This window comes from Helianthus annuus, chromosome 7, assembly GCF_002127325.2.
Source record: "Helianthus annuus cultivar XRQ/B chromosome 7, HanXRQr2.0-SUNRISE, whole genome shotgun sequence".
NCBI classification, from domain to species: Eukaryota; Viridiplantae; Streptophyta; class Magnoliopsida; order Asterales; family Asteraceae; genus Helianthus; species Helianthus annuus.
The window spans coordinates 8,435,923-8,445,807 of NC_035439.2; the positions used below are offsets into that span (position 1 = coordinate 8,435,923).

Here is a 9,885-nt window from a genome sequence, read left to right on the forward strand (position 1 = left end):
ATTATAATAAAAATAAAACTACCATAAAAACTATATATTCCACCTAAAACAAAATACAAATAAATATAACCCATTTAAATACTTCAACTTTTAAGTATTGAAAAAATTAATTCTATCATCTAGCCCATACACGTTGAAGTATATGCTACTTTTGCTTTTGATTATTTCGGAGTCATCCTCCAATCAAAAAGTAAAACTAATCAAAACTTTGATAGCTGGGTTCGTAATCGAATTAGGTGGCCCTCAAAATCCACTATGATAGAACATGCAATCCAATAAACTAATGATATAAAAAAACATAGCGGATCCACATAGGAAATGAACAAAACATGTTTGAAGTGGCAGGTTGTTCACTTGTTTAGTAATTGGTATGACCGTGGAGACCTCCAAGATCGTTTGCAAATAATGTTAGGATTGATCATCACTGAATATTAACTAGTTTAATACCCGTTCGATGGACGGGTTATGTTGATATATTATAGTAACAACATGAATGAACCTATGAACAACAAAGTTAATCTATATTAAGTGTACACAAAATTAAATTAAATACAGTCCATTCCCATACATCTGAGTTTGCGCAGAGACGTACACTTGTTGGATGAGCGAAAGACATGAGTCCCAGACTACAGAGTAAAATAACAGTATGTTTAAAAATATTTTAGTTTTTTAAAATTTATATAAAGGAACAAAATGTTTGGTCTAGTATACCAGTGTGTGTAACCGGCCGTTTCAACCCACCATTCAACCCAACCGCTGTGGCTCGTTTCCATATAATAAACATAGTTGTAATTATTATTTAGTTATTTGATAATTTTTTTAAACAACCCATTTCGACTGTTCAATTTGACAAACCCGTTTTTACACAAACCAAAATGATCATTTTTTTAAACGACTCACCCTAACCAGTACCCATTTTGACTAACCATGACCCGTATCCATACTAGTTTTGACATGAACCTACAAAGGTACTACTAGTTGCTTTGAAAGAAATAACAAACACGTGGCACATGTGCTCACAAGAGCATAATTGTATGCTTTGACCGAATTCTTTGCAAATGGAAAACAAAACTGAGTCTAGGATCTATAACTTTCGCGTCTAAGGTTGTGCCATTTCACAAACAATATGCATTATTTTATGGTTTATTTTTAAAATTTCATATTCTTAATATAAACTAGCGGTAAGCCCCGTGTGCAAACACGGATCGTTTCTTAGAAAACCATTCATAGCCCATATTGACAGAGAGTAAAAAAATAATTAGCGCTGACTTATAAAATTGATATACACTAATGGTCAATAGGTTTATTCAACAGCAATTCCATTATGTTAATAGCAAACTATTGTTGTCTATTAACTGTTAAAAACCTCTGTTGCTTTCCAACAGACTTTCCTAAAAAATGTTATCCATTATCTCCAATAGAACTTGCCTGATGGATAGATATCTATATATATATATAAACATGTTAAATAAGGGCTGAGGTGGCGCGTTATAAGAGCTTCTAATTTGATGTGGCGTGTGATAAGGGCATCTAGATGTGGGTTTGGGAGGGAAAAAATTCGGGTCTTTTTTTCTTGATATGGGCAGACACGGGATCCGGGTTCTGACCCGGATATAAATACCATCTAAATCACGCTCCTTTTGTAATCCCTGTTCTAAACCCTAGCCTCTCCATCCTTCCTCTTTCGCCGTCGCTTCTCATCGTGCCATGAAAATATGCCCGGAATTAGGTTAAGGATGCGACTTTTGACCAGAATCCTCTTCAGCATCAAGTCAATATAGTTATGCTATTGTTAAGGAAAATATGCTATCCACTCAATCACCAGATGCCAAAATCATCAAAGAAGGGTCAGTCAGTCAGTCAGTTAGTTATTTGTTCTAATTTTTATTAATTTGTATTCATATATATGACTGAATTTGGTTTAAATTGTTGGGGATTTTGTAGGCAGTTTGTAATTAGGGCTCGAAACCTTCGAGCGGCTACTGGGTTTATTCCGCTTAAGAACACGGATAAGAACAACGTCAACCACTTCATCACTCTGACGGACCTTGGAATTGCAAAGCTCAGAATTAACATCAGGTATTGTTCTTTTAAATAAAATAGTATGCTTATAAGATCAAATAGCCATTTGGAGTCAAAGTCCTTTTTTTTTTATTTCAAACAAATCTCAATTTGCAAGTATCATTGATTCATATTTTCACCTTCTTAATGCAAATCTCAATTATCTGTTTTGTTTCCACAGACCCGGGGCTGTGAAAATTGTTGTTGAATAGTTTAAAAGTATTTGATTATTGGTTAATAAACATCAGGTATTGTTCTTTTGTCATATTTTACTTCAAACAAATCTCAATTTGCCGCATTTGGTAGTTAAGTTTGTTGGTTTTTTGGTATTTTGCAGACATCTTATGAGTGCAGAGAAACACTTAAGCGGAGTTCAATCCAAGCTATAATATAGCTTTACTCTGTTTGTAGCGTGCCTTAAGAATCGCAAACAATGCTCAATAAATGGCGAATGTGACAAAAGGTAACAACTGGTCAATCATCCTCTTTATCGAGATTTTACAAGTAAGTAACACTAGGTCAGTAATTTGATGAACTATTTAATTTCTTGAAACTCATGCTATATCTATATATATATAATAAACTAACATGGGTGTGTGCAAATGCAATGTACTTTCAGGTACCTATACTTCTTCGATAAGGGAAACACCAAATCACGGTTTCTTTAATTCATGGACTTATTGAATTAGTTACAACTGAAATACAAAGCGACACCACCACATCAGATCTAGCTACTTATGCTTTTTTTTCAGTACGGTCCGCTATATCTAGCCGCAAAAGGCCAAGGGCGGAGCCAATGCAGAGAAATTCGAGTAGATCAAATTGAATGTCATTCCAAATTTTGTTAGGGATGCTCACACAAAGAAAGAGGTAATGGCATATCTATTTTCTTCATATTGTTTTTTTTTACTTTCTTTATTACATGTAGGAATTTTGATTTGATTCAAGCCATTGGTTGCAAGTGATTTATTGATTAAGGTTACAGGTGGCAAGACGGGTCGAAATATTTTATTTCAAATAAAATTACTTGCAACGTATGCATATAAGTTGTTCGTTGAAATGCCGAAAGCAAATTGTTTTTTTTTTTTGTGTGTTAAAAATATACTATGTCAATAAGGAGGCAAAATCATCAGTTGAGGCGGTGTATAATTCATGTTCAACTTCACTGATATAAATTGCTTTGGCAAACGAATTAAGATTTTGTTACCGAGTTGGATCGTATTAAAATAAATTGATTTGGCTAACTTGGTATGTTGATTCATTCATAGGAACCATCAGCTAACTTCAAACTAATTTAATCATGATTTGCAATAATCTTGCTATAACAATTAGACATGTACTTTATAGGTTCAATACAAAGCCGTAACAAAATAATATTATTAGCAACAGTAAACATTAAACTTTCCAGCGTGAAAAACACTAATAATATACCTCCGCTTTCCTTGAATATAGGTTTTGCAAGATGGGAGACACAAGCATATCAGCACTCAGAGATAGGGGAGTCCATTACGTTAAACGCAAGTGGATTCCAGAAATAGGGAGAATGAAACCCATTACCAACTGATTGACAAACAGGTATTCCAAAAATACTCAATTAAGGTTTAATTCGTTTGGCTTAAATTATGTAATGCATCTTATTTTCTTACTGCTCTTGACATTGGGTCGACTTGATATATAAATTCAACTCGGGTTATACTTCGGTTCTGACAAAAATTGAAAAGGGGGCTGCATTTCTAAGACAATATTAAAGTATGATTTAATAAGTCCAATTCATACACTTGACTTAGAATTTGGTGTTGACTATTGACAATATTTGATTTTTGTGATGCATGTGTAATGCTAGATGAAATGTTTAAGAAAATGTGACTTCCTTAATCGTTAATGTAGGGCATGTCTCAGTATCTCACGCATTAGTTGATGTTTTAGTTTTGTACATTTTCCTACATCTAAAGTACAAGTTTAAAAACACATGGTACTATATGGCGTAACCAGGTAATGCACAAAATACCCCTAACGTTTAGTGATTCCATGGTTGATCTTTCAATATGTTTTCTCATATTGATCGCCCATCAAAACTGAACATAATGGCTGTCCAAACAACCTTCTTAACACTTAACACCCGGTTTTGAGCCACGAAGAAGGAAAACATCTAATGAGACCACAATTCACTCCATAGTTCCTAGCACTTAGAGGTAATATGTTTGCTTTTAGTCTGTGTTTTAATTCTTTTAGCTACTTTTCTACGCACACATTATCTGTTTGACAACCTCATTTTGGTTTTAATCAACTAAAATAAGAAAACGTAGGGATGAGCAATAATGGTACCGGGTACGGGAACCGGTACCGAATTTCCTGAAGCGACTCAATTTTCGGTATCGACATTTTGCGTTTTCGGTACTGGTAAATACCGGTTTTTACCTTCAAATACTGATGCGTACCGTACCGGGTACTTTCAGTTTCAGTACCGGTACTGAAAGTACCGGTACTGATTTTTTTAGGATTTTTGGTACCGGTACCGAGGTCATCCCTAAGAAAACGTGTTATATCAGGTTACAATAAAAAAGATAACAAATTACCATGAGTTGACGAGTTGTCTACCTGCTCAATTACTGAATGTTTTATAGTGACTCCAAGCAGTTTGATATTTTTAGGTTATGTGGCAATGTTATGTTTAGTAGTTTTTGATAAGTTATAATTAAAAAGAAACAAAATTATTTTATGTTACGTTTTTTAAAGGCATCTATTGATGTCCCATTTGACCAGTTTTCTCCTAAGCTATTTTTGCTTATTTTTTTTCCTTTGCCGATTGACCCATTATATATCAATGATAACCGTTTTGTCATACAAGATGCTTGAAAGAGTGGTTGTGGTTCCCAAAATGGTTGTCGTAAACAAGTTTTTAGTTTTTTCTTCTTTCATAATTTATGTCAGTAGATAGTCAATCATGACATGTATTGCAGCTAAAAGTATTAATTTAGTATGTTATATTTGTTGTAACCGTTGTTAAATGACAGGTTTAGTCTGTCAATATTCACCTATAATAGGTATGTGGTTTTTTTAAGTATAATTTGAATTATTAAATATATATCCGTATGGATAATTTTTGTTCCCTTTAGGTATAATGTATCGGTTGGAGTGATTTGATGAGAGGCGGGGACATGTCAATTGGTGATCTTTGTGTTTTTAAATGGTCAATGAGCGAAGGGAAGCTCTTAGTTGCAAATCCTCCAAAACATATAGTATCGGACTAAACTTTTCTTAACGAGTTTAATGTTTTCATTCGTCTATTTACTTATTTTTAGTATTGTATTGTTTTCTTATTGTGTAGATATTTGAATATGCTTTTTGTGGTTAATACTTTAACTAATTATTCAATTGTTTTATTAATTATTAAAATTTTAATATAATGTAATTTATAAACATGAATCATAAGCAATCAATAAATTATAATAAGTTATAAGTCTGGTTACAAGTTTATAACCCATGAATAAGTTTATGAAAAGTTTACATCTCTTATTATACCAAAGACATTTAACATGCAGTTTCTTTCGGCTCTAAGGTAGATGTGCTTCTCAAATTATATGCAATTAATAGTATTTTCTTCATGTTTCTTGTGGGTTTTGAAACCAAATTGTTTTTTTTTTAAATTCTGAAGCTGCTCAAAGACTTCAATTGTATATTAGCAGTCATCAAAGAAACCTAGAAATTTACATCAGTGACCTTTTTACCTTATTTTTTCTCTTCTCTAAAGGGAAATTGGATTTTAATAATAGAGGTGTTTGGCCAATACTGATCCTGCTTTAAAAATATTGTCATTGGCAGTTTCATCTTTTAAATATTTTTTTTCCTCACTGGACCTCTGTTACTTTTTTTTTTCAAATTTCAAATATTGTTATTGGCAGTCCCATCTTTTAGCTTAGTTGTAGTCAAGATGTTTGATGAAATTACTCTATGACACACAGTTTGCTATATAGTTACGTTTTATGGCACCCAGGTTGCTTTTAATCAAAAAGTTAAGGCCACAAGTGTGACATTAGGAGGTGACATATATTAACCAAGTTGACTTTTGACTGGTGGTTCTCGCAAGTAAGCATCACAAGGTTCCAACATATTATGTTTTATTAAATTTTATGTTTTTTTAGTTTTAATTTTGTTTGTATTTTGTGTGATGTATCTTAGTGAAATGGCAAAAAGGATCGAGCATAATATTTCAAATACATGAGAGGTGAAGGCATTTGGTCTTTTATCTGAGGAGGAAATTGCTAAGGGGATAGAGTTACTGCTGTAACAACATAATATGCTTTTGAAGATATTACGAAGGTGTCTGAGCTTTAGATGGAAGTTGATCGGGCATCCAAGTTGGAAGGAAGCTTCTTGAACAGGTTGTCATATGTAGAATTTATATTCGTTTACTAAAAAGTGGGTTGTGATTTAGGTTATATGATCTTTTACGGGTTAAAGGGACTAATCTAGTCAAGCGGCCTCAATGTCATATGAAGTGATTCTAATTCATAAAATCTCATAAATCACTTCGATGAAAGAACTTTTAATAATGCATATTACTTATATGTAAAATTCTAATTTGTTAGTATCATGGAGTTGGCCTAACCATGTCTACTCAAACTTGACATTTTTAAATCGAGCCCTATTTCTCCCTTTACCCAACTCACTATTTTTTCTCACAATCCAAATTGAAGATTTGTTTCTATTTTGCTTATGGTTCTTGAAATTCCGTAATCTTTCGGTTTCTAGAAAGTGACTGCTTTGAATGGTCAAGTAGAATTTGCCACTATTCCAACAACAAAGAAGCCCGATCTCAAGGCAAAATTCTCCACCCTTCAGGTAAGGATGATGCAATCTGGTGTTATATTAATGATTAGAAAACTCAAATTATTTTAAGGGCATGTTTGGCTAAGCTTTTCAAACTAACTTATTAGCTTATTGACTTATCAAAAAGCCAATAAGCTCCTTATAGTGTTTGGCAAATGGAAAAGTGCTTTTAAAAATGACTTTTTGATATGAATGAAAAGGAGTTTTTGAAAAGTCAGGAAATTGTGACTTCTTGTTTAGCTTATAGCTTTTCAACCAACAAATTACCAATATACCCCTTATTTTTTAACACCCCTTATGAAAGAATGTCCATTTTAGTCATTTTACATCAATAAGCTAACCCAAACACTTTTTAAAAAACAACTTATTGACTTATTGACTTCTCCCACCCCATAAGCTAATCCAAACACTTTTTTTAAAAACTCCTTTTCAAAAAGTCCTTTTCCCAAAAGTCTTTTTTAACTCTAATAAGCTTAGCCAAACATGCCCTAATTATATTAATAATATAATATTAATTTAACTGGTGATTAGAAAACTCAAATTATTTCATTTGTATTAATAATATAATATTAATCTAACTGGTTATTTCAGCTGTATGGAGAATGGTGTGGATTGTGGTGTTTGGAGGATGACGAGTCAAGGAACCCGAGTCAACTCAGTCAACTAAGCCGACTTGGTCAACACAGTCAATGAGTTACACTTGGCAAATATACAGATAGAGTTTTGGGAGAGGTATAGCGCCTTTGTAATACAACTTCAGGTAAACCTGTTTAAAAATTCACCATGATGTTTCTGAAGGTGAAAACATACATTCTTGGTAAACAGAGAAAGCGTAGTCAGTTAGTTGAATTTGGAAAAAGGTATACCTTCTTTTCGTTATTTTCATGCTTTTGAGACTAATTTTAGGTTGAATTTTTCCTTTTTTAGCCAAGTAGTTATCTTCACTTTCCTATAAATACTTTGAGCATGACATGAGTTTGTGGTTCAACATGTGACCTTATATGTTTACACAGTTAATTGCAATTTTCATATCATTAGATGTCTAGATAGCTTTGTTCATTTGTGTTAAAGGGATCTTACTCGAAATGAAGAAAATAAAAATTAAATAAGAGGTGCCAATTTTGTATATAAATGAGACAGAATGATGGATAAATTTATTTGTTTATTGATTAAAGATGATTTATAGTTTGGTTCAACTCAATTGAATGAGATGTGGATTATTTGTTTCATCTGGGTATATTGGATCAATTAAAATCGCGGTTACAAGTTGAAACCAACATCGTTTACTGGTGTCATGTATGTGGAAAATGAAGAAGCAGTTTAGAAGGTTGTGGCTGCTATTAATTCAGTTGTTGTTGGGGTTGACTCTTTAAGGTAAAAATGTGAAAAGTGCCTTCATACATTTTAGAAAAAAAAAAATTGACAGTAGCTTTTCTTGTAAGTTATAATACTTTTAAAAACTAATCAAATTAATGATGTTCTATACAGATGTAAGTGAACTTCATAGAATCATGAAGTTCACTTCATTGACCTTTTATACTAAAAGGAAAACATATGCTTCATTGTATCGATTATTGTAAGAAAATAATATGTCTATGGATAGCGACTGGAAGTATCTCTTCCCTGTTATGTGTTTATACTGATACAATTGGTTATGCCATGGGTTCATCTAGGCCAAAATTCAATTGGAAAATTCAGACAAGTTGGTCTGGTGATGTAGGTGTAGATGAGACTCGTGTGGAGCCCAATGAAATCGACCTGGTTATGACTCAAAATGGCTGTCAAGATCAAATGTTGTGAAGGCTTTTAAAAGGCTGCAAATGCTGACATTGTATTTCTAAATACTTGCTAAAAGTTGTTTATGTGCATTGAACTTTTCACCCAACATGACTCATTTTTTTCCGTTTTTTGTAGGTCAACGGAGATATGAAGGTCATTTTATTCTCATATGTGTCAAGGGAAACATGGGTATTCAGAAGTTAAGTGTGAAGGCATCTATTTACAACATGACGAAGATTAGTGATCGGGAGTCATTTGTGTTCCTTAGTTACTAATTTTTAGTTCGATCATATCTCTTGCTTATCTCTTATAACCATCCTACTCATGATATCGTATGGCATTGTAGACTGGGAGACCAATTGTGCATGGGTTGGGCCGCAAAAGGGAGAGTATGGAGTTAAAAGAAATGTTGAAGGATGAACTTAAGCTCAAAATAGCTCTTTCTGGCTGCCCCACTCTCAATGATTATGGATGTCACTTTGTTTATGATTTATTAAGAGACTTCAAGAATATCGAATTTTAGGTGTCTGTTAAATCAAAGAGGACTTGCATCTATAACGTTGGATGTGGTAGGGCGTGCTACACCAACTGGACTGAGCTCATGTTACTTTTAGTAAATTGTAAATGTAACATTATTTGTCATTTTCTTGATGTTTTTGTACACGGCTTATAAAGAAAACTTCATACCTAATGATACAATCCACTTTGTTACTAATTTATGCAATGTCACTTTATTTGTATTACTTTTATTGATACACGTATGATTAATGTAATTTAAATTTTTCTATACGGATTGCCACCCAGGTGATAACCTAATATTATGTTTGCAATCGACTTATTCATATTTAAATAATTCAAAATATAAAAATCACATATTTATATTATTGCTAAGATATAGATGGTTCAACATTTTGAAAAAGTGGAATATTTTCAATAACTTTGAACAAATATTTCAATGGATTAATTGATTCTGTTAAATAGTAATCATCATTTCAATCGATGGATATGGGCTAATTTGAATTTATGTTTCAAGCCCATTTTCATTTTACTTTTATAAATTAGGTTATTAATCTATTTGTTATACTCAGTAATACATTTATATGTTTTCATTCGTTCATACAATGCTTTATATTCCTTTTGAAATGCTACTCTTTGAGATTTTAACCAACCTAAATGCTATATAAATTCATCGCTTCAAATGTGTATCCATAGAAT

General features: G+C 32.6%; 1 long non-coding RNA gene across 11 annotated transcripts; it reads left to right on the forward strand.

Moving 5' to 3' along the window:
* The first annotated feature begins 1,569 nt into the window (after positions 1–1,569).
* Positions 1,570–9,387, forward strand: LOC110867787. 11 transcript variants are annotated; one of them, XR_004863087.1, is made up of 12 exons: positions 1,570–1,847; positions 1,945–2,079; positions 2,243–2,309; positions 2,399–2,579; positions 2,681–2,931; positions 3,514–3,636; positions 5,076–5,105; positions 5,178–6,147; positions 6,241–6,443; positions 6,814–6,903; positions 7,483–8,722; positions 8,806–9,387. It is a non-coding gene; the product is annotated as an uncharacterized LOC110867787 (long non-coding RNA). The 11 variants fall into 11 exon arrangements; XR_002551898.2 differs by lacking the exon at positions 5,076–5,105 and having other exon boundaries at positions 1,578–1,847; positions 6,056–6,147; positions 8,806–8,937; positions 9,017–9,387; XR_002551895.2 differs by lacking the exon at positions 5,076–5,105 and having other exon boundaries at positions 1,580–1,847; positions 6,056–6,147; positions 7,483–8,265; positions 8,612–8,722.
* Positions 9,388–9,885: the final 498 nt, after the last annotated feature.